Genomic DNA, 27,556 nt, shown 5'->3' with positions numbered 1-27,556 from the left:
CAGCCTGATTTATTTCTTTCCACGTTCCCCCGAGCAGTGTTTCATCATTATTTTTACGAATCAATCTCCACATATCAGGAGGAAGAATTAACCCAAAAAACAGATCTATATCAACAAGAGTCATGACACAGGACGAAATAGCCCCTTCAACCCCTTCATAAAATGCAGCCGGATTTTTCCGAAGATCAGGCAAAGAATTTTTAAGCGCCATAACATCTGCTCTATTCCAAGGCGTATACACCCAATTATATATAAAATACCCCTTCGCATCCTTCGACATTTTATCCTCATCTGTACCATCCCCCTTAGGGGGAACATACAGAGGTGCGGCTTCATGCATAGGCATAACATGCACGTTAGATTTTTTATCTGCACCCCGGAGAGAACACTCCTTAGACTGCTCAGCAGACTCCGGCCCGGACTCCTTATTCTTTTTCCGCTCGTCCCGCAATCTGGACGTCTCATCCCGCAGCTGGATCAGTTGCTTGAAAAATGTATCAACATCTGCAAGAACAAATATACCTTTATCTAGGTTCTCACGAGAAACCGGCACAGCCTTAGGCTCTAACGTATCCGAATATTTACGAAATGCAGTAACAACTTCATCAGCCAAAGTAGTCAAAAAACACATCAATTCTCGTTCTGTCCATTTACCCCTCTCGGCAACAACGGCAGACACAGTTACAAAATTTGTATTCAATTTACGAGCCCAACTGCGCAATTCCGCGCTTCTCTCCGCAGTTAACCTGACATAGGACTTGTCCCCTTTTCCCGGCTTATCCTGTCCTTCATCATCAGACTCTGCAGTCGGAGCCGTAGGAGAAACGTACGGAGGTGGTGATCGATCTAGTAATGAAAAATCATCAATTTCATTAGTAAGGACAGGATAGAGCGGTCGCCGAATAGGAAATTGACCGGTCGTTTGCAAATTTCGTTCCCGTTCCTCCCTTTCTTTCTTTTCCTGTGCTTCCTTTTCCTCAAGCTGTAAAGCCTTATCTCGAGCAGCCTTGCGCTGCTCTTTATCCGCCAAGGCAACTTCACGTTTCATACGTTCACGCACCGCTTTCTCCCACATTCGTACACAATCAAACATATTCTGTCTAGACCTACGCTGAAACAAACATTGCTCCACAAATTGAACCTTTCGTAAATCAAACGACCCATGTAGTGGCCATTGCAATTCAGGATCAGTTTTGGTGTATTTATGCCATAATTTGCTGTACATTATAGGGGGAAGGCCGAATTTTATGTACATTTCACGATTTGGAGTTCCTTCTGGGGGAGCCGGCTGTGATTCCGCTAACCTAATTGAGGTACCATTTCCAAAACAGCACATCCCTCGGAGTGTGCTTAAAACAGGCATGTTCAAAGAGTATCACGAAAGCGCGATACTATATAACTGGCACTTACAGTACTTCACACAAATGTGCCGCTCAGAGGAAAAAGAACAAAATTAGAGAAACATCTCTACATGCCTGCCTATGTGAAGTGCACTACACATATAATTCAAAGGTCACAAAGTCACAAATGTTAGCTAACTCAAATCATAGACACAATCATAGAACTACAGTAAGCGTCCGTAGACTACCTTACCGATCACAAATCATAGAACTTCAGTAAGCGTCCGTAGACTACCTTACCGATCACAAATCTTACCCAAATCAAATATTCAGGTTCCAACTGCCAAGGTCTTTAATCGAATCAGCCAAACGGCACTTATCCAGCAACGCAGACGATCAAGAACTCAGTCGGAGACCGGCGCCACCTGGAAGGTCAGATCGGAAGGAAGGGAAGAAACACCGTGGGTGCCAAGACTCGGGTCACTCGGTGGCAGCGTACGCGTCCATGGTGAGTTTCCAAACCTTCGTCACGACCTCTCCTTCGGGCATCCGAGTCGCCGATGAGTCCCTTCGTGGTCGCCAATTTGTGGTATCGGGTTCCCAAGGCCTACATGCTCCGTAGATAACCCACTTACACTGAAAGAACTGTTGGCACGGAAACTGAAAAGTACAAGGAACAAGTTTATTAAGACCCCATGGGGTGGTGGTACATTCCTACAGCACCCTTCAGTAATGCAAGAAGTATCACACCGAACATTGGTGTGAGTCCCTCTTTTATACAATTTACAAGCAAACAAGACCGTACCAGCCACACAGGAGGAGGAATCGCTATCGTCCATAAGAAATCAATCCGCATCTCAACCAGCTCTGACGCCAACCTCGCTAACTCCGAACACCTTCACTTCCAGATCCACATCGACCCCAAAACCACACTCAGAGGCACCCTCCTCTACAGACCACCAGGACCCCGCGCAAAATTCAGTAAAGACATCACGGACTTCATCACCCCACACGCGCTCCCCTCCAAAGACTACATCCTTCTGGGAGACCTCAACTTTCACCTTGAAAAGATCAACGACCGCAACACCGCCACCCTCGTGGACAACCTCGCCAACCTCGGACTTAAACAACTAGTCACTTCCCCCACCCACATCGCAGGTCACACACTCGACCCCATCTTCACATCCAGCAACCATGTCTCCTTCAGCCACACCACGGACCTCCTCTGGACTGACCACAGCTGCGTTCACTTCACCTACAACAAACCAAAACCCAGCATCCACCTCCAACCTACCCTGCAAAGAAACTGGAACAAAATCACCACAGACCAAATCTCCGCATCGCTCCTTCGAAACACCCCAGCCCTCTCTTCTAACGCTACCGAAGCCGCCGCCAACCTCACCCTATGGTTATCCAACACCGCTGACACCTTAGCACCTCTGAAAAAACGTCAAAACAAACCTGGCAGCAAGAAGGCCTCATGGTTCAACGATGATCTCAAGAAGTCCAAGAAACTCTGCCGCTCCCTTGAAAAGGCCTGGAAAAAAGACCCAACCACTAGCACCAAGGACGCCTTCAAAAACGCCACCCGCACTCACCACCAACTAATCCGAAAAGCCAAGAAAACAGCATTCAAGGATCGACTTGACAACAACGCCCACAACAGCAAGGAACTTTTCAACATCGTCAAGGAATTTTCCAATCCCTCGGCCAACTCCAACGACATCACCCCCTCTCAAACCCTCTGCGACTCCCTAGCCTCATTTTTCCACAACAAGATTGCAGACATCCACAACAGCTTTGACAACCAACCCGGAAACCAACCCACCCTACCATTTGCTGATCATCTTCCCCCCGTGAACACCCTTAACGACTGGAACCCAATCTCCACTGAGGACACCATCCGCCTGATGAATTCCATCCACTCAGGATCCCCCACAGACCCATGTCCTCACCACATCTTCAACAAAGCAGACTCCGTCATAGCACCGCACCTCCGAGACGTCATCAACTGCTCCTTCAACTCCGCCACCTTCCCGGAAGACTGGAAACACGCTGAACTCACCGCCCTTCTGAAAAAACCCACAGCGGACCCCACCGAACTCAAAAATTACCGCCCCATCTCGCTTCTTCCATTCCCGGCCAAAGTCATCGAGAAAGCTGTCAACAACCATCTCGCCGCCTTCCTCGAAGCCAACAAATCCCTCGACCCCTCACAATCTGGCTTCCGAGCAAAACACAGCACTGAGACCGCCCTCATCGCAGCAACAGACGACATTCGATCTCTACTGGACAATGGAGACACAGTCGCCCTCATCCTCCTTGACCTCTCTGCAGCGTTCGACACAGTCTGCCACAGCACCCTCTTACAACGCCTCAATAACATCGGAATCCAAGGAAAAGCACTTGAATGGATCACCTCGTTCCTCACCGGAAGAACCCAGAGAGTCCGCCTTCCACTTCTCGAAGGCCTCTTGACAGTCCGGAGTCCAGTTGACTGTTTTGGGGTTTTTCTTGAATGTAAGTTCTGTGAGGGGCCCCACAATGCTGCCATAGTCCTTTACAAACCGCCGGTAGTATCCGGTGAGCCCCAGGAAGGCTCGGACCTCGGTTTGGGTGACAGGTGGTTGCCAGGATTGGATGGCAGCGATCTTGAGCTGAAGGGGGGCCACCAGACCGCTCCCCACTTGGTGTCCGAGGTAGTTCACGGGCCCCTGGCCAATCTGGCATTTGCTGGCTTTGATTGTGAGGCCGGCCTGCTGGAGGGCATGCAGGACTTCTCGGAGGTGGTGGAGGTGGTCTGCCCAGTGGCGACTGTACACAGCAATATCGTCCAGGTAGGCGGCGCTGAATTCTTTGATGCCCACCAGTACCTGGTTCACAAGTCGTTGGAAGGTAGCTGGAGCGTTTTTCATGCCGAATGGCATCACTTTGAAGTGGTAGTGGCCATCCGGGGTAGAGAAGGCGGATCGTTCTTGGGCCCTGGGGGTGAGGCCGATTTGCCAGTAGCCCGCTGTTAGATCGAAGATGCTCAGGTAGTGGGCAGTCCCCATGCGGTCAACCAGCTCATCCGCCCGGGGGATGGGGTGAGCGTCTGTTCTGGTAACGGCGTTCAGGCTCCGATAGTCCACACAGAACCGGAGCTCGGGGGCAACGCCCGGGGCGGCAGCCTTGGGGACCAGTACGACTGGGCTGGCCCAGGGGCTGTCGGAAGGCTCGATCACTCCTAGAGCCAGCATTTTGGTGACTTCGTTCTGGATGCAGGCGCGCACCCGATCTGGCACTCGGTACGCCCTGTGTCGAATAGGTGGACTATCCCCGGTGTCCACGTCGTGAAGGCACCAGGGGGTGACCCCGGGGGTAAGGGAGAACAGGTTTGCAAATTGTAGCAGGAGAGCTCAACAGTCTTGGCGTTGCTCCGGGGCCAAAGCGTCGGAGAGTCTGACCCCCTCCACTGAGCCATCCTGCTCACGGGTCCTGAGTAGGTCAGGGAGGGGCTCGGAGTCTTCCTCCGTCCCACTATCTGTCGCCATCAGTAGGCTGAGTTCAGAGCGTATGAAGTGGGGTTTGAGTCTGTTGGCGTGGAGGACTCGTAGGGGGTTCCGGGCGGACTCCATGTCGATTAGGTAGGTGACTGGGCCCTTGCGCTCTATCACCCTGAAGGGCCCGGTCCATTTGTCCTGCAGGGCACAGGGTTCGACCGGAGACATCACCCAGACTTGTTGTCCCGGTTCGAACTCGATGGAGGAGGCATGCTGATCGTACCATTTCTTCATGTCCTCCTGGCTGGCCTCAAGGTTAGCTTTGGCGAGCTCCCTGAATCGCCGGGTCTGGTTGCGGAGGGTCAGGAGATACTTATATACATCTGGAGGAGTCTTCTGGGGGGCCATCTCCCATCCTTCCTTGACCAGGCTGAGGGGACCCCGGACGGGGTGTCCGTACAGGAGCTCAAAGGGGCTGAAGCCGAGGGATTTCTGGGGGACTTCTCGATAGGCGAATAGAAGGCACGGGAGCAGCACGTCCCATTGGCGACGTAGGGGTTCTTCTAGGCCCATGATCATTCCCTTGAGAGTGCGGTTAAACCGCTCGACCAGTCCATTTCCTTGCGGGTGATAAGGGGTCATGAATTTGTAGGTGACCCGCACTGTTGCCAGAGAGACCTCATGTACTTCGAGATAAAGTTCGTGCCCCTGTCGCTGACGACTTCCCGGGGGAAGCCCACTCGAGAGAAGATCCCCATCAGGGCTCGGCCTACCACGGGCGCTGTCAAGGTCCGAAGAGGAATGGCCTCGGGATAGCGGGTGGCGTGGACCACCAGGACCTGGATGAACCGGTGCCCCTGTGCCGTTCGGGGGTCCAGGGGCCCCACAATGTCTATTCCCACCCGTTCGAACGGGGTGGTGACGACGGGAAAAGGTTGCACGGGTGCTTTGATCTTTCGGCCGCTCTTCCCGCTGGCCTGGCAGGTGGGGCAGGCCCGGCAGTGGTTGGAGACATCATTTCGCATTTTGGGCCAGTAAAAGTGAGTTACCAGGCGGTTGTACGGTTTGTCTTGCCCCAGGTGCCCAGCGAGGGGGACATCGTGTGCTAAGTTCAAAAGGAAGTCTCTGAAGCGGAGAGGTACCACCAGCACCCGACTGGCCCCCAGCTCAGCAATTCTTTGCTGACTGTAGAGCAGGTCATTGTCCCAATAAATCCAGTGGGACCCTGAGGTGTCTCCTGCGCTCTGGGCGAGGGCTTGCTGCCGGAGTCCCTCGAGGGAGGGACAGGTTCTCTGCTCCTGTCGGAACTGTTCCTGGGTGGGACCACCCTCTTGAAGCCACTGGGCCAGTTCGGGAAGGTCCTGGAGTTGAACGGGCCCTTCTTCGTTTGGTTCTGGGTGATTGGCTCTTGGGGCGGCTCCCTCTGGGATGATCGGGGGAGGAGGCTCTAGCCATTCTGGTTCTTCGGGACTGGGGATGGCGCGGGCGGCCATGGACCGGGTCGTTATGCAGGCCCATTCAGGGAGGCCCAACATCCCCAGGTGCTCTCTTCTTTCGACGGCTGCCCAAGGGGAACTTTCGAGGTCGTTCCCCAGGAGGCAGTCCACAGGGGCATCATCGCGGACAGTCACTTTCAGCATTCCGGACACTCCTCCCCACTCGAAGGGGACGCAGGCCATCCGACACAGGCTTTCTGAGTTGTCGGCTGACCGGACGGGGCAAAGGATGTTTGGCAAGATCTGATCCGGGGTCACCAGATGACAGCGGACTGCTGTCACACTGGCCCCGGTGTCGCGTAGGGCTTCAGCCCGGTGCCCATTAATGTTGACCCACTGGCTGTATTTCTGCGTATTGGCGGGTAGGGGGGCCCGCGGAATCATGTCTCTTTCCCCTAGGCAGACCAGGGACATGGCGGCTGGTTCCCACTCGGGCTGGTCGGCCTCGTACTCCTCAGGGTCTTCTGGGGTTTGCCCTTCCCCCAGGGCGGCGGCAGCGACCTGGCGGGCATAGGGTTCTGGTTCTTCGGGCAATTAGGATCATTGGCGTAGTGGCCGGGTCGCTGGCATCGGTGGCAAGTAACGTTGGCCCGGAACCCTGGACGCACCGGAGGGTTTCCCCTGCCGGCCGGGCGGGGCGTTGCTGGCGGGAGCCACCGGGACGGCGTCTCTGCCCCGACCCTGGCCTCCTCCTCCCCCTCGGGGGCGATGGGGTCCTTGGTTGGTTCTGTTCGGTTCGCTGGGCCCGTTTCGGGCAACTCGGGTGCTTTCCCATCGGTCAGCTTCGGCGGCGAGTTGCCGAGGTTCAGTCAGTTTACTGTCGAGGAGGTGCTGCCTGAGCTCGACGAAGCAATTGTTAGAAAGGTGCTCCCACACAAGCAGGTCAAAGAGTTGCTCGTAAGTGGTCACCTTGCTGCCCTTGATCCACCCCTCGAATGCTCGGCTGAAGAAGTTCACGTACTCCACCCAAGTTGTACCCGGGATCCGTTTGCAGTCGCGGAACCGCTGGCGGTTCATCTCGGGCGTGAGTCCGTATCGAATGAGGAGGGCGGCTTTCATGTGGTCGTAGGATGTCATCTGATGGTCCGGGAGTTGCAGCAGGGCGTCTCGCCCTTCGTTGACGAACCTCCCCCATAACCCGGCTCCCCAGTCGTCCGGGGAATCCCGTGGGAGGTCATGGCTACTTCATAGGCTTTGAACCATTGCTGGATATCATCGTTCCGGTAATACTCTCTGACGACATCCTTGGGGATGTGGACTTTAGGGTCTGTAGTGGCAGGAGTGTTCGGGCGCACGGGAACCGCGAGATCTTTGTTCTGTTTCCGAAGCTCTATTTCTTTTAGGTTGCGCTCATGTTCGTAGGCTAGCTTTTTCTCTTCTAACTCTCTCTGTCTTTGTTTCTCTTCCCGCTCCTCTCGGAGCCGCAAGTGTTCCAACGTTATTTTTTGTTCCGCCAATTTCAGTTCTCCATCCAAACGAAGTCGAGCCAGCTCCAATTCATGGAGCCTGCTTTTATCCCGTTCTCGGATCTCCTCTGGGGAGAAACCCGATCTTCTTTCTTCCGTCGGAGTGGTGCTCATTTCCGGTGCCTCGAGGCTTTGGTTTTGGGGTACGGCCGTACCCGTCTCTGCCCAAGATTCCAGGGCCTTTTTGAAGTCTTCTTTCGTGCTCAGTCCTGTGGTAGCAATGCCTAGTTCTATGCAGAATTGCTTTAGTTCTCTGTGGTTGTACTCTTCTAGTTTCTCCATCTGGAATTTTTCTGTGGTTCCGCTCTCTTTTGTTGTCATTGTGGTTGGGTCGTGGGGTGAGTTACTCTCTGTACGATTACGCGTTGGTTCGGATCGCGCCGCTGGCCACCAATGTTAGACGGAGACCCGGAGGGTCGGCCAAGTACAGGGGGAGAGGCCTCCGGTGAGGGCCGTCTCCGGCGATCGTACAGACAAGTAACTTCCCCCCCACAAATGGACACCACACAAGGATGAGATCTGTAGACTTTATATAGGGTTCTTGAGGCAAGGTTATCAACGATACAGTGGGGGCAGGACACGAGGATCCTCCCAATTCTAGTCTCTGTAGGGTAAGGGGTAGCGGGACAGTCTTGGTACCGGTCCGGCACAGGGGCGGCCAGAAGGAGCTCACAATCCTCGAGCTCAGGGGCCTGCAAGGTCCGGCCGCGGCAGCGCCAGCAGGCTAGGATGATAGTTCTCGGCAAGGAGGGCCGCGGCAGCGCCAGCAGGCTAGGATGATAGTTCTCGGCAAGGAGGGCCGCGGCAGCGCCAGCAGGCTAGGATGATAGTTCTCGGCAAGGAGGGCCGCGGCAGCGCCAGCAGGCTACGATGATGGTTCACAGCAAGAAGGGCCGCGGCAGCGCCAGCAGGCCGGAGCGATGGTTCACATGGATGGGCCGCGGCAGCGCCAGCAGGACAAGACGAAGATGCACGTTGCACAGGGCCGCGGCAGCGCCAGCAGGCTTCAGAGATGGTTCACAAGGCAAGGCTGCGGCAGCGCCAGCAGTCCGTCACGGATGAGTTCTTCAAGGTGTCTCTCGACTCCAGGATACAACTGCCTTCCTGCTCTGGAGCGGCCCCAGTTATAGGTCTGGTCTCCTTTGATGTCCGGACCCTCGCGCTTGGAGGTCGGGAGGTCCGGGATGAGGGAGTCCAGACACCCAGCAGGGGGGTGGAGCCAGCACCCGGGGAGACCGGGGGCGATCGGCACCTGGCGGGGGAGAGCTATCGACACTCCTTTCTCCTATTGACCTGCCAAGTGGTCTCTTCACCTCCTTGGTGGATGGTGGTGCCTCGATGTCGGGGCCTGGCCAGGCCCAGGGTTGGGGTCGAGCCGAGGCCACGAGGCCTCGTGATGCAGTGTCCAAGATGGCGGCTGGGCCGGGGCAATGGTGCCGATGGAGGCCCGGGCCAGCCGATACGGGGGTGTTCGGGAGCAGGCGTCCCGTTGGGAACGGGTCGCGGGTTGCCTCGGTGGGTTGCCGGGATAGATCTTTCTGGAGATACAGGGAGAGCCGGTGTCCTGGCCCTATCATGCGGGGAGGGAGGGGGCCTTCCACGAGGCCTGTCCAACAATCTTCAGTGGGGGAGCCTCCATCTCCAGACCCTGTGGGGTCAAGATTGGAGGTCTTTAGAGCTTCAGACTGGTCTAAAAGCTCTCCAAGGTGTGCTGTGGTAGGGTTCTGACTCTGCTTAAGACCTCTTGAGGTACACAGCTGCCTTAACTCTTTAAAGTTTAACATAAAAAATTTGGATGGTGCCCTTGGAGGGTCACTCTCAACAGGGACAGGTCCAGTGGACCCCTCTGCTCCAGACATTGCTCTAGTGTGGGTGGATATGTTGCAATCTACCTACACTGGTGTTTACCTACTAAACCTATCTAGTAGATGTAGTCAGGGTGTGCTACTCCCTATCCTCTACAACAACTAAGTTCAGTAGAACTTAAGTATACTAGTCTTGTTTTATATGTACCTAACAGGTACCTTTATGATCTTTCAAATGATATTTTCAAAGATTGTAATGGAAAAACAACAGCAAGCTCAAATCCCACCGCTGCTACCAATGTGGGAAGTTGGCCTGGTATATGATGCTCACTAGTTCTAGTGATCACCTTGTACCATGCCAAGCAACCCTTATGATGATTGGTTGTAAGTCAACCTTATAGACCAGCTATCCTAGGGGTAGCATGGACAAAGCAGTCTTAGGCTAAACTCTGTAAAGGCATGTGGAGAAGTGTGGCTCACTGGTTAGAGGAGGCAGAAACGGACGCTGAGATCAGACCCGGGACCAGGGTTCAATTCCCGACGCGGCAGGGTCTTGAGCCCAAAATGTCCACAGACTCGGTAATTCTCACTTTGGTGCCTACTCGAATCACAGGTTCATACTCTGCAACTCTGGGCAATAGCTTGCTTAATCTCCACTATGGCCCCCCGTGGCGGGATGCCTGGCTTTCACCTTGGGGATACCCAGTAGGGGCTATCTCACAGGGAAAAACCAGGACGGGTTCCCAATGCAAAGCGCTTTGAGACCTGGCGGTGATATTGCGCTATACAAAAACCCATCCATCCATCCATCCATGTGAAGCAAGTTGTTTTACCATATACACTCTCCTTGAATACCAAATGAAAGGACACCACACAGATATATATTGAAAATATATATATATATTTATTTACTACAAGGATCCCCTATACTCTTTATGAGCACAGAAGCTAATGCATTAAAACAAAACACTGTTCTCCAAGATGGCCACTAGCCAACGGGCCAGCAACCGGGATTACGCCTCGAGTGGCAAGATGCAAAAGGGCCCCACGCAGATCGTGGAGATGCTGGGGAGCTGATCTTCGGTGCAAATGCTGCTCGGTGGTGGGGCTTCTCAAACCCCAAAGCACAGCATTGAGGATGCCTCGGGTGCTACGCAGTCAGCTTCTCGGGGGTCTTTCAAGATGGCCGGTCCCACGTCTCTCGATGCCTCCACGGGTCTCTTCTTTTCAGGGACTGTGGATCGGGCTTGGAGATGTCTGGGAATCCAGGTCTTGTCGGGCTCTGGGCTCGGGCTCCGGCAGGAGGCGGCGGCAAAGCAGACATCGAGTTGCTGGATGGTGCCTGTATTCACAGGGTGGTCACTCCTTGGCCACAAGGGAGATGCTCTTCAGTCTTCTGTGCAGCAGAATGTTGAAGTCCAGTTTTCTTCTTAGTTTCAAGTCGAGTTTGGGATGATCTGAAGTCTTAGGACACAGCTCCTACTCTTATTCCAAATCTAGGGGCCGGATTACCTGCTAGGTCACTCCTCTGGTTGGGACCAGGAAGGGGGGCGGTTGCACCCCCTTTCCTTTGTCCAGTTCTGTGCCAGGACTGGGGTTGGAGAGCCCCAGCACCGGTTTGAACTGGCATATGCACAGGGACACCTTGTGTGCCCCAGGCATGTCTCATTCTATTCAGCCCTCCCCAACCCACTACACAAAATCCTGTCTGGGGTGGTGCAAGCACCTTCCCTGACAGGAAACCCTTTGTCCAAGCCTCCCAGGCTGGAAGGACTCCCAGCAGCAGGAGGTCAGACTCGTGTCTGTGGTGGCAGCATCCATTTTGGGATGCTGAGGCTCATGTATAACTTTACCTGGGTGTCAGGTTAGGTACATGTCGTGTCCCTCTAGAAGGGTGGAATGCTATCCCCATCAACAGAATTGACGAGGGGATAGTATTCCAAATCGTATGACACCTTACTCGACATGTTTTGATAAAGCCAAACCAAAGATAGCATTTAACCGGGAGGTTCATAATGCACTTAAGAGTATATGGTATGGCAATATCATGAAACAGCTAAAGGACGTTGTTCCGAAAGCTTCAGACAGGCTCAGCTCATGACAGAGCACCATCTCACATGAAACCAAGCACTCTGCCTCCAGGATTGTCGAGGCCTTCCATAGGAGTGACTCATATGTTAACACGTGTCCATATATGTTAGATATAGGTATACTATATCTAAGTAAGAGGTGACTACACCAACTTACCCCAGCTGAGTGATCAGCCAGTTGTGTCAAATAGCTAGGCCAGGCCAGGGGTGGCACAATACGTGCTGTAGCCCCTGGTAGGCCTTGGATACACCTATGCCCTGGGTACTAGGGTACACTGTTTCAGGGGCCTATAAGGTGAACCAGTTCCAATCGGTAATGCACCTAGAGTGCATTGACAGTAATTTAGAGAGAGAACAGCAGGCTGTGGGTCTGATTAGCAGGCCCACAGCCACATTAAGTCATAAACTAGTGAAGCAAAAAGCAAAAATTTGGGCTGACCATAGGATAGCAGACCCTACTCTCCTACAGGAACTTAACCACCAGAGTCATTTTTAAATGTTACTGTTGCCTGAAAATGGCTGAACACACAGCACAACCCTAAAACCAGACTTGCTCTACAGGCATCCTGATGTAGCGTATTTGAAGGCGCTCTCGTATGCGATAATGAACAAACAAGAGGCGCGGTAAAAAAGTAGTTGCCAAGTCCTTAAACAAAATAATTCAGTTCAAAGCATTTATTTCAAACTGCCCTGGATTGGCCTCCCGCAATGCCTCATTCTTAGTTGAAGTAGCAGCCCCTTTGTCTTCAGTGCATGTCCTGGGCCTCCAGCGCAGTCTGCCGCTCGAGAAAGAGTTTTCACGCCTTCTAGAGGGACAGTAAAAGAACATTTCCATGACGACATGCAGCAGGTGGGAAAACAATGGGGACGGTAAAAGTCCCTTTTGCTCCTGGAAGAGGCCAAAGCGCTCCCAGAGACAGTCTGGGTACAGGGAGAGGCGAGGCTACACGCGGCCTTAAGGGCGCATAGGTCCCTGCTACTGCGTTTCAAGTTATAAACATCTAAAAAGAAATTCCTCCATTCCCAAAAAGAAAAGATTAAGCAACAATAGGACCCACCAAAGTTATCTAAGTGAGTTTTTCGCAAACATACCTCTCAGTGCCCAGTCAGAAAGTTGTTGATGGCTGCTTTAATGCCGGACAGCGATCCACAATAGCTTACCTGCCAGGTGTAAATGTTTTGACACTGTATAATTTTCAGTCATGTATGCATAGAATTACACATACATGACTTGCTTGGCCAGGTTGTATGTCCGCACAGGAACAGCCCTCGTCGCACCCACCTGAGCCATCTGCATGATCCTAAAAACAAGAGAGTGAGGCCTTTATCCTATTACACCTCTCAGCGGCGTTTCACATGGCACCACTCCCCATCTCATCAGGCTCCTTCACAATATCGGGATTTAAGGACCTGCCAGTGATAGATTTGCTCCTTCCTGACAAAAGTAACTCAGACAGTCAACCTGACGCCAAACTCCTTGGAAACCGGAAATCTCATCTGTGGAGCACCTCAAGGTTCAACCCTCAGCAGGACCTTCATCAACACTTACATAACCCCACTGGCCAACGTCATCTGTGCCCACTACATCAACATCCTCGCCAACAACGACAACACACAACTCATACTGTCCCTCTTGGACAAAACTAACAACACAAGGAACAAGTGCACCACCTACATGATGGAAGAGGCCACCTGGATGACTCCCAACGGCCTCAAACTCAACACTGACAAGACTGAAGTGGTGATCTTTGAAAGCAACACCTGTCCATGGGACGGCACCTGACAGCCAGCCACCCGAGGACATACTCCCACCCCCAGCTCGCACGCCAGTAACCTAGGGATCATCAGCAACAAAAAGCTGGACAGGTCTCCCCAGGTCAAGGACGTCTCTGCTTCCACACCCTGAAGATGCTGAAGAAAATCTTAAAATGGCTCCCGAGCAACACCAGAAATCTGTCTCCACTCACTTGATAATATGGAACACGGTGCAATGGTCACACACCCCCTCATTTATTTAAAACCACTCACAGTGTCAGTAATAAGCAGTGCAGTGTGTGAAAATTTCAAGACAAACTATATATCCCTCATGGTGTGAGCAAAAAGCAGGGCAAAGCGCACATATGTCTTAAAGTGTAAACATCTTCGTACTGTGAGTAATACTCAGTGCACCTTACAGATCTGTTAATACCCCTTACAGGGGTGGGGAATTATTTTAAAAATCTGCTTGTCCAAAGGGCAGATTGATACAGAAATCTTCTTGTCCTTTAGATAAATCCACTTGTCCTACTTACTACCTAAATAATAGATTGCCCATAACAGACACATTCACACCTCTTTTTGATAGTAAAAACATGTGTAGAGTTGGGACAGCATGAGAAGGTCTTGGTGCAAACTTGGTTTATTTAGGAGTACTTTTCAATGTATTTTGTTAGGAATTTTGTATTATTGGTACTTGTGATAAAAAGGCAACACAATCTGTGCAGTATGTGCATTAACCCACTTATACAGGTGGACGGTAGGAGCCTGGGACCCCTTAAGTATCGCACTAGAGTTGGAATTGGTAACCCGCAGGAAAATACATGGATCCCTCCAGTTTGCGCATTTACACTGTTTGGTGACTGGAGATTCTAAGCACTAAAGTTGGTTCAAGTATTGGTACCACTCAACAGCAAATGACACCTATAACTCTTGAAGAATCACATTCACACTTAAATCATATTTTTAGCACTACCAATTCGACCTTTTGGAATTCATAAATAAAGTTCATTCTTTCCCCTTTCATGCCCTTCTTTTCGAACTCTGGTTCAGAACTATTTCTTTCACATTTTTGCCAATATCTATTATTTACTTTGCTCTACCCTTTGCGTTTTTCTCTCTGTATCGCCCTTACTTATCTGTCCTCTTCTTGCTGTTTCTGCTCACTCGTCTTATTCTCTCCTTCCTGCTGAAGTGAGAAACAGAGCGGAATGACTTCAAGAGTCTCTTGGACCCTTCACTTAGGCTCCTGTATTATTGCACACTCCTCATCGACGCATGATGGGAGGATGCAGCAACCCTTTGTAGCATTGACACACACGTGATCCTGGGTGCTTCGGGCACTCACACATTTGGAGGGCGGGCTGAAGTCTCACTCAGACCTGGCTGATTCTTGAAACTATGGAGAAGAACTAGAACTTCACATGTGACGTTGCTCAGACGTCTGCGGTGTGCAGAGGAGTACCCGACTATTCTGCACAGAGCAGAACTTCTTTTCAGCCAGTGAACCTGATGAAGTCTGTACAGAGAAGAGAGGCCAGGAAGAGTGACTGACAGCCCCACCAACATCTGCCAAGACAGACCCCCTGGAAAGAGATGCACTGCAGACACGCCTCATAAAGGTACATACAAAGCCTGTAAAGACAACCCTACCCTAGTCACAGGTACACACACCCAACCTGCAGACACCCCTCCCCCTGCAGAGGTACATTAAAAACACAGGCACATAAGTTCCACTGCTTGACAAGCCTGCACCCTGCCAGACCCAAGTTCCCTGCCCACACACACACAATCTCTGCAGCAGATAATGCCACAAGCCAACCTATGCCACAGGAAACTATTGCAGTGACTGAAGCTTTTGCTTAGTTTGAGAGATGGAAACGTTGGCAAAGGGAGAGAAGAGGCACGGGGTGCAGGGTAGCCTTGACACTCAACTGACTGTGGGACATGCTTCAGACATAGGGATAGGGTTGTGCAAGTCAACAAATTAACAGGGACAGCCGAGCAAAGAGTGTGCAAAGATTCCTCACAGTGCAGTAAGATGCAGCGCAGTGTGTAGATTCCTCATGGTGCAGTAAGATACAGTGCAGTGTGTAGATTCCTCGTGGTGCAGTAAGATGCAGCGCAGTGTGTAGATTCCTCATGGTGCAGTAAGATGCAGCGCAGTGTGTAGATTCCTCATGGTGCAGTAAGATGCAGCTCAGTGTGTAGATTCCTCATGGTGCAGTAAGATGCAGCGCAGTGTGTAGATTCCTCGCGGTGCAGTAAGATGCAGCGCAGTGTGTCGATTCCGCATGCAGCGCAGTGTGTAGATTCCTCATGGTGCAGTAAGATGCAGCGCAGTGTGTAGATTCCTCATGGTGCAGTAAGATGCAGCGCAGTGTGTAGATTCCTCATGGTGCAGTAAGATGCAGCGCAGTGTGTAGATTACTCATGGTGCAGTAGGATGCAGCGCAGTGTGTAGATTCCTCATGGTGCAGTAAGATGCAGTGCAGTGTGTAGATTCCTCATGGTGCAGTAAGATGCAGTGCACGGATCCAGGATTATTCAGTCTATTTCTACAAACACAGCAGAAGGTGCTGACAATCTCCTACCTGAGCAGAGACCTGAGCAGACGTGTCCAGGCTCTCTCCTCCTCCTGGGGGGCCGTGGGGGGGGCAGATCTGGGGTCCGAGGGGGGCAGATCTGGGGTCTGAGGGGTCTGTAGATGAAGGTCGCTGCACAGACAGACAGGGCTCCTTCCTCCTCTGCAGCAGGCTGGGCACACAAGGAGAGACAGGAAGTGATCTCACCGCCACTGCTGGTGCTGACTCTGCCATCGCTGACCCGGAAGAGGAAACCCTTCTCTCTTCATCCCATGTGCAGCTCTGTGGTTTCATCCGCAGGCGAGGAGCGCCCTCTGGTGGCCGCTGACGGAACCACCACCTCCAGCAGGGAAACAAGCATTGGCGCCAGTAAAGACACAGACATGGGTTTTATGGGAAACAAGCATTGGCTCCTGTAAACACACAGACATGGGTGTTATGGGAAACAAGCATTGGCTCCTGCAAAGACACAGATGTGGGTGTTATGGGAAACAAGCATTGGCGCCTACAAAGACACAGACATTGCTCCCCCGTCGAACATCAGTTAGAGATGGACTGAGGAGCCTACATTGGTTGCCAGTCCGACGAAGAATTGAATTCAAATCTCTGTGCACTGTGCACCGGGCAATCTGGGAAACCGGCCCTCCCATTAATCGGCCCCTGGCATCCCCATGCCTCCCTGCCAGTCACCTTAGATCATCGACCTCCACTTTACTGATGGTCCCTAGGATCAGGAAAGCCAGATGCGGAGGCTGTGCGTTCTCGTACAATGCTTCCAGGCTGTGGAACTCCCTTCCCCTCCTTCTACTTGCATAACCTAATTTGCTGGCCTTTCGAAAAACCCTAAAGACATTGCTCTTCTCAACCCCCATCTAGGCCTGGCCCACTCTGCCTGCTCACAGGGTCTGTTAGCGCTAGGACGCCTTAGGGTGACTACCGCGCTATATATATCGTCTTTCTATTCTATTCTATTCTATTCTATGGGTGTTAAGGGAAACAAGCATTGGTTCCGGTAAAGACACAGACATGGGTGTTATGGGAAACAAGCAATGGCACCTGTAAAGACACAGACATGGGTGTTATGGGAAACAAGCATTTGCGCCTGCAAACACACAGACATGGGTGTTATGGGAAACAAGCATTGGCTCCTGTAAAGACACAGACGTGGGTGTTATGGGAAATAGGCATTGGCTCCTGTAAAGACAAAGACATGGGTGTTATGGGAAACAAGCATTGGCTCCTGTAAAGACACAGACGTGGGTGTATAAGCATTGGCTCCTGTAAAGACACAGACATGGGTGTTATGGGAAACAAGCATTGGGTCCTGTAAAGACAAAGACATGGGTGTAATGGGAAACAAGCATTGGCACCTGTAAAGACAAAGAAATGGGTGATATGGGAAAGAAGCATTGGCGGCTGTAAAGATACAGAAATGGGTATTATGAGAAACAAGCATTGGCTCCTGAAAAGACAAAGACATGGGTGTTATGGGAAACAAGCATTGGCGCCTGTAAAGATACAGATGTGGGTGTTATGGGAAACAAGCATTGGCTCCAGTAAAGACACAGGCATGGGTGTTATGGGAAACAAGCATTGGCTCCTGTAAACACACACACATGGGAGTTATGGGAAACAAGCATTGGCTCCTGCAAAGACACAGACGTGGGTGTTATGGGAAACAAGCATTGGCGCCTGCAAAGACACAGATATGGCTCCAAATCCCCCGTTGAACATCAGTTAGAGATGGACTGAGGAGCCTACATTGGTTGCCAGTCCGACGAAGAATTGAATTCAAATCTCTGTGCACTGTGCACCAGGCAATCTGGGAAACCGGCCCTCCCATTATTCGGTCCCTGGCGTCCCCATACCTCCCTGCCAGTCAGCTTAGATCAGCGACCTCAACTTTACTGATGGTCCCTAGGATCAGGAAAGCCAGATGCGGAGGCTGTGCGTTCTCGTACAATGCTTCCAGGCTGTCGAACTTCCTTCCCCTCCATCTACGTGCAGAACCTAATTTGCTGGCCTTTTGAAAAATCCTAAAGACATTGCTCTTCTCAACCCCATCTAGGCCTGGCCCACTCTGCCTGCTCACAGGGTCTGTTAGCGCTAGGACGCCTTAGGGTGACTACCGCGCTATATAAATCGTCTTTCTATTCTATTCTATTTTATGGGTGTTATGGGAAACAAGCATTGGTTCCGGTAAAGACACAGACATGGGTGTTATGGGAAACAAGCAATGGCACCTGTAAAGACACAGACATGGGTGTTATGGGAAACAAGCATTTGCACCTGTAAACACACAGACATGGGTGTTATGGGAAACAAGCATTGGCTCCTGTAAAGACACAGACGTGGGTGTTATGGGAAACAAGCTTTGGGTCCTGTGAAGACACAGACGTGGGTGTTATGGGAAATAAGCATTGGCTCCTGTAAAGATACAGACATGGGTGTTATGGGAAACAAGCATTGGGTCCTGTAAAGACAAAGACATGGGTGTTATGGGAAACAAGCATTGGCACCTGTAAAGAAAAAGAAATGGGTGTTATGGGAAAGAAGCATTGGCGCATGTAAAGACACAGACATGGGTATTATGGGAAACAAGCATTGGCTCCTGTAAAGACACAGACATGGGTGTTATAGGAAACAATCATTGGGTCCTGTAAAGACACAGACATGGGTGTTATGGGAAACAAGCATTGGCACCTGCAAAGACACAGACATGGGTGTTATGGGAAACAAGCATTGGCTCCTGTAAAGACACAGACATGGGTGTTATGGGAAACAAGCATTGGCTCCTGTAAAGACACAGACATGGGTGTTATCGGAAACAAGCATTGGCGCCTGAAAAGACACAGACGTGGGTGTTATGGGAAACAAGCATTGGCTCCTGTAAAGACACAGACATGGGTGTTATGGGAAACAAGCATTGGCACCTGCAAAGACACAGACATGGGTGTTATGGGAAACAAGCATTGGCACCTGCAAAGACACAGACATGGGTGTTATGTGAAACAAGCATTGGCTCCTGTAAAGACATAGACATGGGTGTTTAAGACACTCACAGTCCAAGGACAGGCCTCGCCCTTGCATGATGTGCTCTTGAGGAGCCTCAAATTCAACCCCTCATGCCAGCTCTGCTCCCCTCCCTCAGTGAAATACCAGCAATTTGTTCATTTTTTAAACTTCTGCAAAGGAACAGACATGACATTCAGGAGTGAATTAAAATGAGGACTTGTATTTCATTCAATGTGTGCAATGTAGACACAGCTGCTGCAATGAGGCTGAGCAGCGTTTCGAATGTTCCTGGTCCTGGGGGTGATTCTTTATATTTGACAGGGCCGTGAATCCCCAAACCACAGCTGCCAAGGTTTCAGATTGCTATGTGTGACATTTTCATAATTCAGTCAATTCAATTCAATTCAGAAATTTATATAGCTTGCTACATACCCAGAGGGTCTCAAGGCGCTTAGGGAGGGGTGGGGAATTATTTGTCGAATATCCAGGTTTTAAGTTGTTTTCTGAAAGCTAGGTGGTTTTGAGTGAGGCGAAGGTGAATGGGAAGTGAGTTCCAGGTTTTAGCCGCCAGGTAGGAGAAGGATCTTCCTCCCATGGTGGTTTTGTTGATGCGAGGTACAGCAGCCAGGGCTTGGTTGGAGGAGCGAAGTTGGCGGGAGGGGGTGTAGAAGGAAAGTCGTGTGTTGAGGCATTCGGGTCCAAGTTCGTAGAGGGCTTTGTGTGCGTGGGTTAGGAGGCGGAATGCTATCCTCCTATTGACGGGGAGCCAGTAGAGGCTTTTCAGGTGACCAGAAATGTAGTCATTGCGCGGGATGTCTAGTATGAGTCTGGCTGAATCGTTCTGGATGTGTTGGAGTTTTTTCTGAAGTTTTGCGGTGGTACCGGCGTAAAGGGTGTTTCCGTAGTCCAGGCGGCTTGTAACCAGTGCGTGGGTGACCGTTTTTCTGGTTTCGGTGGGGATCCAGCGAAATGTTTTATTGAGCATGCGAAGAATGTTGAAGCAAGAAGATGAAACGGCATTGACTTGTCTGGTCATCGAGAGTGAGGAGTCCAGAATGACGCCCAGGTTCCGTGCGTGGTCCGTCGGAATGGGTGCTTTTCCGAGGGACTCTGGCCACCAAGAGTCGTCCCAGGCAGAGGGGGAGGTGCCTAAGATAAGGACTTCAGTTTTGTCGGAATTCAGTTTCAGACGGCTGTGCTTCATCCACTCGGCTACTTCTTTCATTCCTTCATGCAGGTTGGTTTTGGCAGTGTTAGGGTCTTTGGTGAGTGAGAGGATAAGTTGAGTGTCATAGGCGTAGGAGATGATGTTGAGGTTGTGTTGGCGTGCGATGGCCGCGAGAGGGCTCATGTATACGTTGAAGAGGGTGGGACTGAGTGAGGATCCTTGTGGCACGCCGAAAATTACTTCAGTGGCCTCTGACTTGAATGGTGGGAGGCGGACTCTCTGAGTTCTTCCTGCAAGGAACGAGGTGATCCATTCCAGTGCTTTTCCTTGGATTCCGATGTTTCTGAGGCGGTGTAGCAGGGTGCTATGACAGACTGTGTCGAAGGCTGCGGAGAGGTCGAGGAGGATGAGGGCGACTGTGTCTCCATTGTCCAGTAGAGTTCGAATGTCGTCTGTTGCTGCGATGAGTGCGGTCTCAGTGCTGTGTTTGGCTCGGAAGCCGGACTGTGATGAGTCGAGGGATTTGTTGGTTTCGAGGAAGGCGGCGAGCTGGTTGTTGACAGCTTTCTCGATGACTTTGGCCGGGATTGGAAGGAGCGAGATGGGGCGGTAGTTTTTGAGTTCGGTGGGGTCCGCTGTGGGTTTTTTCAGAAGGGTGCTGAGTTCGGCGTGTTTCCAGCTTTCCGGGAAGGTGGCGGAGTTGAGGGAGCAGTTGATGACATCTCGGAGGTGGGGTGCGATGACGGAGTCAGCTTTGTTGAAGATGTGGTGAGGGCAAGGGTCTGTGGGGGATCCTGAGTGGATGGATTTCATCAGGCGGATGGTGTCCTCAGTGGAGATTGGGTTCCAGTCATTAAGGATGTTCAAGGGGGGTGAAAGTACGGCAGAAGGTTGGGTGGGTTGGTCTCCGGGTTGGTAGTTGAAGCTGTTGTGGATATCTGCGATTTTGTCATGGAAGAACAAAGCTAGGGAGTCGCAAAGGGCTTGAGAGGGAGTGATGTCGTTGGAGTTGGCAGTGGGGTTGGTAAACTCTTTGACGATGTTGAATAGTTCCTTGCTGTTATGTGCGTTGTTGTCAAGTTGGTCTTTGAAGGTGGCTTTCTTGGCAGTCCGGATCAGTTGGTGGTGTATGCGGGTGGCGTTTTTGAAGGCATCCCTCGTGCTGGTGTTTGGGTCTTTTTTCCAGGCCTTCTCAAGGGAGCGACAGAGTTTCTTGGATTTCTTAAGATCATCGTTGAACCAAGGGGCGTTTTTGTTGCCAAGTTTGCTTTGACGTTTTTTCAGGGGTGCTAGGATGTCGGCGCTGTTGGTTAGCCATTGAGTGAGGTTAATGGCTGCTTGGTTGGCGTTCGAAGAGTGAGCAGGGGGGTTTTGAAGAAGCGATGATGAGATCTGGTCGATGGTGATTTTGTTCCAGTTTCTTCGCAGAGTAGGTTGGGGGTGGTTGTGGGTAGTGGTCTTTTTGTAGACAAAGTGAATGCAGCTGTGGTCCGTCCAGTGGAGAGCAGTGGTGTGACTGAAGGAGATATGTTTGCTGGAGGTGAAGATGGGGTCGAGTGTGTGCCCTGCAATGTGGGTGGGGGTATTAACAAGTTGTTTGAGTCCGATGTTGGCGAGATTGTCCAGAAGGGTGGTGGTGTTGCAGTCGATGCTCTTTTCCAGGTGAAAATTGAGGTCTCCCAATAGAATGTAGTCCTCGGAGGGGAGGGCGTGTGGGGTGATAAAGACAGTGATGTCTTCACAGAAGTGTGCACGGGGTCCTGGTGGCCTGTAGAGGAGGGTGCCTCTGAGTGTGGTCTTGGGGTCGGTGTGGATCTGGAAGTGAAGGTGCTCGGCGCTAGCAAGGTTGACGTCTGAGCTGGTTGAGATGCGGATGGAATTCTTATGGACGATAGCGATTCCTCCTCCTGTTTGCTTGGTGCGGTCTTTTCGGATGATCTTGTAGCCTTCCAGGATGGCAATGGTGATGTCTGGGGCTGAGGAGGCGTTCATCCATGTTTTTGTTAGGAAGGCGACGTCCGGAGAGATGGTGTCTAGTAGATTCCAGAGGTCGATGGCGTGTCTGTGGACCGAGCGGGTGTTGAGCAGGATGCATTTTAGGTGGTTGGTGTCAGGTCTCTGTTTGTAGTCAGTGGATGGGGAGTTGGTCTTGGTGCCGTCATACTTGCAGGAGTTGCATGTGAAGGGTCCATGGGTGTGTCCAGGAGCGGCTTGGGCGCAATTGGGGAGTCGACCGGGGTTGAGGGCTGAGAGGGTAGAGGCGTCGTATGTAATGCGGGTGGGGGGGGTGGCACGGGGGCCAGGGGGTCTGGCGCTGGGCGCGGTCCAGGCGCAGACGGGCGTAGACGGGCTTACCTTTGGCGCACCTTCGGCGCGAACGGGGCGCGGTCGCTGCGCGTGAAAGCTGCGCGTAGGTCCTACTGACATAATTTGGGAAGTGGGGGGGGGGCGGAGCGTGGGAGGGGGAGCTGGGAGGCGGTAGCGAAGGGGGAGGGACGGGCTGCAGGCACAACAAAATGGTGGGCTCAACAACAACAACAGGACGCTATGCGAGGGCAATGCAAATCCAAACAAACAAATGCGAGGTCTCTAACAGCAGCGCTATGAACACAGGTCAACAAATAATATAGTGAGTGGCATTCCAATGACTATGAGTGACACTGTCTTGCGGGAGGCAAAATCAAGTAATGAAGATTAGGGAAATAGATAAATATCAGAAATTACCCCCATTTGAGCCACAAGAAACTCTAACAAGGTCTTAAAACTGCAGCAAAGCAGCAGAAATGGAAGGAAGGGCACTAACCGGAGACAGCAGCATGACTGCAGCTCTCAGAGACAGACTGCATGACTGCAGCTCTCAGAGACAGACTGCATCTCTCAGAGACAGACTGCATGACTGCAGCTCTCAGAGACAGACTGCATGACTGCAGCTCTCAGAGACAGACTGCATCTCTCAGAGACAGACTGCATGACTGCAGCTCTCAGAGACAGACTGCATGACTGCAGCTCTCAGAGACCGAGACAGCATGACTGCAGCTCTCAGAGACAGCATGACTGCAGCTCTCAAAGACAGACTGCATGACTGAAGCTCTCAGTGACAGACTGCATGACTGCAGCTCTCAAAGACAGACTGCATGACTGAAGCTCTCAGAGACAGACTGCATGACTGCAGCTCTCAGAGACAGACTGCCTGACTGCAGCTCTCAGAGACAGCATGACTACAGCTCTCAGAGACAGACTGCATGACTGCAGCTCTCAGAGACAGACTGCATGACTACAGCTCTCAGAGACAGACTGCATGACTGCAGCTCTCAGAGACATAGACAGCATGACTGCAGCTCTCAGAGACAGACTGCATGACTTCAGCTCTCAGAGACAGACTGCATGACTGCAGCTCTCCGAGACAGACTGCATGACTGCAGCTCTCAGAGACAGACTGCATGACTGCAGCTCTCAAAGACAGACTGCTTGACTGCAGCTCTCAGGGACTGCATGACTGCAGCTCCCAGAGACAGACTGCATGACTGCAGCTCTCAGTGACAGAGACATTTTCCCCCTGAAATAAAACCAAACACATAAGTCCATGGAAAAAGCTAAATATCAGAAATACGACCTTTAAAACAGTAATAAGCTTTGGAAAGAGGTTCTTAAAGGGGCTTCTGCAAAGCCCCTGAATTGCAAACTTACTTACCTACAGCCCCTTTCTAAGATGAATGTTACAGGAAGGGGCCCTGCTAGCAGAAGGCATGGGTTTTAAAACTTCATGGGATATAAATTGCACACAGATGATCAATCATGGTAATTAAGAAATCATTTTTAGAAGCATTAAATGTGAACTGTAACTCGTCCAAGCATGTTTTATTTAAGGGACCATTTCTCCCTTTTCCGTCTTCATACTGCTTTTCAAAAAAGGTTTTTGTTTTGGCATTTATAAAAACAGAAGAGTTCATGTCCTACAATCAATATTCTGCTTAGGCCGCACGTGGAGAGCAGGGCACGTGCACACTCCAGTACGGATGAGAGCGCTAGGTCAGGTGTAACATGAAAACGAAGCACAGAACTCCCATGATCGCTTTTAGGTGACCTCGAGACGCCACAATGTACTAAAGAAACAGCCCATGGAAAATAAAATGCAATCGTTTAGACAAAAACTTAGTCATGTAGCTAAGAACCGGAGTATGTGCAAAACAAGAGAGGTTCGGTATTAAAAGCACTCATATCACTGCTAAACAATTCCCAAGCAGGCCTCTGCAACAGGTTATGAAATAATTGCATAACATTATGATGCGAATGCAGAGCCCGCACACTGCCCAGATGAACAGAAGGCCCTGCACACATTTGTTTTCAGAGTTGCTGTCATGGAGAGCTACTACAGAGATACTGAGCACGTGCGCTGTGCTGAATTAAGTTCGTTAGAAGAAACCAAGAGAACCCGTTTACTAAATTGATTAATTCAGTCTAAAAACAAAGCTACATTGGCACAACTTAGCTGAATAATTTAGACAATTGAGACAAATGAGGCCTCTGTCTTTACAATAATGGAATAAGACACCTGCAATGTATTCGCATGTCTCGTAAAAAAAAAAAGCGCTGCCACACACGCTAGTTACGTGATGAAAGAGAGCGCAGGACGGGAACGTCGTACCACACATAAATCAAGGACAATTTGCAATACAAGACATTTTTACTTTTTAAGGAACGCTACAAATTGAAGATATTTTCCATTCTTATTGAACGATGCCACTCCAGGAAGCAAAAGCATAGCCGGGACTGCATAGAAGAGGGTTTCGCTGTGAATAAGCAGCACAACCTTTTACTATTTAGAACAAACAACTCAGGTCACAAACTGGCACTGAAAGTATTAGGAACGGCAGCCTGGCAGCGCGCTAGCGCTATTAATAAAATGTAAAGTACACTTTGACGAAAACTGATACCTCTCGAGGAGCAGCAATTGTACGGGCCGGTCCTCGCCGCAATGACTACCTCCGACAATCAACTCTCTCCCGCTGCTTTGCACCACATCAGGGTTTGCATTTCTCGGCTGCTTTCTTGTCCACCTCCCCCTTCAGGGGCTCACTCATAAAACAAGGAAAGAAGCAGGTTGTAGTCACAATAAAGTCACGAACCATCAGGTGTGACCCACTTGGGGGTCTCTCACTCAGTGGATGGGGTCTTGTGGAGGGGGTATTTCACCCACACAGGGGTCTCCCACTCAGTGGAGGGGGTCTGAGGACAGAGGGGGTATTTCACCGAAACAGGGTCTCTCACTCAGTGGATGGGGTCTGAGGATAGAGGGGTATTTTGCCCACACAGGGGCCTCTCACTCAGTGGAGGGGGTCTGAGGACAGAGGGGGTGTTTCACCCACACAGGGGTCTCTCACACAGTGGATGGGTCTGATGGACGGAGGGGGTATTTCACCCACACAGGGGTCTCTCACTCAGTGGACGGGGTCTGAGGACGGAGAGGGTATTTCACCCACACAGGGGTCTCTCACTCAGTGAATGGGGTCTGAAGACGGAGAGGGTATATCACCTACACAGTGGTCTCTCACACAGTGGATGGGTCTGATGGAGGGGGTATTTCACCCAAACAGGGGTCTCTCACTCAGTGGATGGGGTCTGAGGACGGAGAGGGTATTTCACCCACAGGGGTCTCTCACTCAGTGGATGGGGTCTGATGGAGGGAGTATTTCACCCACACAGGGTCTCTCACTCAAGGATGGGCTCTGAAGACGGAGGGGGTATTTCACCCAGGCAGGGGTCTCTCACTTAGTGGTTGGGGTCTGATGGAGGGTTTATTTCACCCACACAGGGGTCTCTCACTCAGTGGATGGGGTCTGATGGAGGGGGTATTTCACCCACACAGGGGTCTCTCACTCGGTGGATGGGTCTGAAGACGGAGGGGTATTTCACCCACACATGTGTGTCATGTGTCATGTGTTGGACTTGTAAAGCGCATAGCTGCCCGTGAGCGTCCCGGCGCTAAAGACTGCTGGGGAACCCGTCCTGGCTTTCCCTGTGAGATGGTCCCTTCTGGGTATCTCCAAGGTGAAACCAGGCATCCCCGGCGTCTGTGGGGGGCCGTTGTAGAGATGAGGCAAGCTTAATGCCCAGAGTTGCCGAATGTGATCCCTGGTTAGCGTAGGCACCGAGGCGAGAATTGTCGAGTCCGCTGACCCTAGATCCACGACTCTGCCACGTCGGGAATTGAACCCTGGTCCTGGGCCGTTCTATGCTTCTGAGTCTGCTGCCTCTAACCAGTGAGCCACACCACTTCACCACACAGGGTCTCTCACTCAGTGGATGGGGTCTTGTGGAGGGGGTATTTCTCCCATCCAGGGGTCTCTCACTCAGTGGATAGGGTCTGAGGACGGAGGGGGTATTTCACCCACACAGGGGTCTCTCACTCAGTGGATGGGGTCTGAGGATGGAGGGGGTGTTTCACCCACACAGGGGTCTCTCACTCAGTGGATGGGGTCTGAGGATGGAGGGGGTGTTTCACCCACACAGGGTCTCTCATACAGTGGATGGGGTCTGAGGACGGAGGGGGTGTTTCAACCACACAGGGGTCTCTTACTCAGTGGATGGGGTCTGAGGACGGAGGGGGTGTTTCACCCACACAGGGGTCTCTCACTCAGTGGATGGGGTCTGATGGAGGGGGTATTTCACCCACAAAGGGGTCTCTCACTCAGTGGATTGGGTCTGAGGACAGAGGGGGTATTTCACCCACACAAGGGTCTCACTCAGTGGATGGATCTGAGGATGCAGGGAGTGTTTCACCCACACAGGGGTCTCTCACTCAGTGGATGGGGTCTGATGGGGGGTATTTCACCCACACAGGGGTCTTTGACTCAGTGGATGGGGTCTGAGGACGGAGGGGGTATTTCACCCACACAGGGTCTCTCACTCGGTGGATGGGGTCTGAGGATAGAGGGGTATTTTGCCCACACAGCGGTCTCTCACTCAGTGGAGGGGGTCTGAGAATGGAGGGGGTATTTCACCCACAGGGGTCTCTCACTCAGTGGATGGGGTCTGAGGATAGAGGGGGTATTTCACCCACAGGGGTCTCTTACTCAGTGGATGGGGTCTGAGGATGGAGGGGGTGTTTCACCCACACAGGGGTCTCTCACTCAGTGGATGGGGTCTGATGGAGGGGGTATTTCACCCACAAAGGGGTCTCTCACTCAGTGGATTGGGTCTGAGGACAGAGGGGGTATTTCACCCACACAAGGGTCTCACTCAGTGGATGGATCTGAGGATGCAGGGAGTGTTTCACCCACACAGGGGTCTCTCACTCAGTGGATGGGGTCTGATGGGGGGTATTTCACCCACACAGGGGTCTTTGACTCAGTGG

General features: G+C 51.6%; 1 long non-coding RNA gene across 2 annotated transcripts in view; it reads right to left on the bottom strand.

The window, feature by feature from the left end:
- The window catches only part of LOC147737729 (uncharacterized), a 167,922-nt gene extending 151,736 nt beyond the window's left edge, over positions 1-16,186 (bottom strand). For both annotated transcript variants that reach the window (XR_015300850.1, XR_015300851.1), the window contains exon 1: positions 16,029-16,186. This is a non-coding gene — a long non-coding RNA (uncharacterized LOC147737729). The remainder of the gene's footprint in view (positions 1-16,028) is intronic.
- Positions 16,187-27,556: the final 11,370 nt, after the last annotated feature.

Source organism: Lissotriton vulgaris, chromosome 1_1 (genome assembly GCF_964263255.1).
Source record: "Lissotriton vulgaris chromosome 1_1, aLisVul1.2, whole genome shotgun sequence".
NCBI lineage: Eukaryota > Metazoa > Chordata > Amphibia > Caudata > Salamandridae > Lissotriton > Lissotriton vulgaris.
Note: the sequence above shows the minus strand (reverse complement) of the source record. Positions and strands in the feature narration are given on the sequence as shown.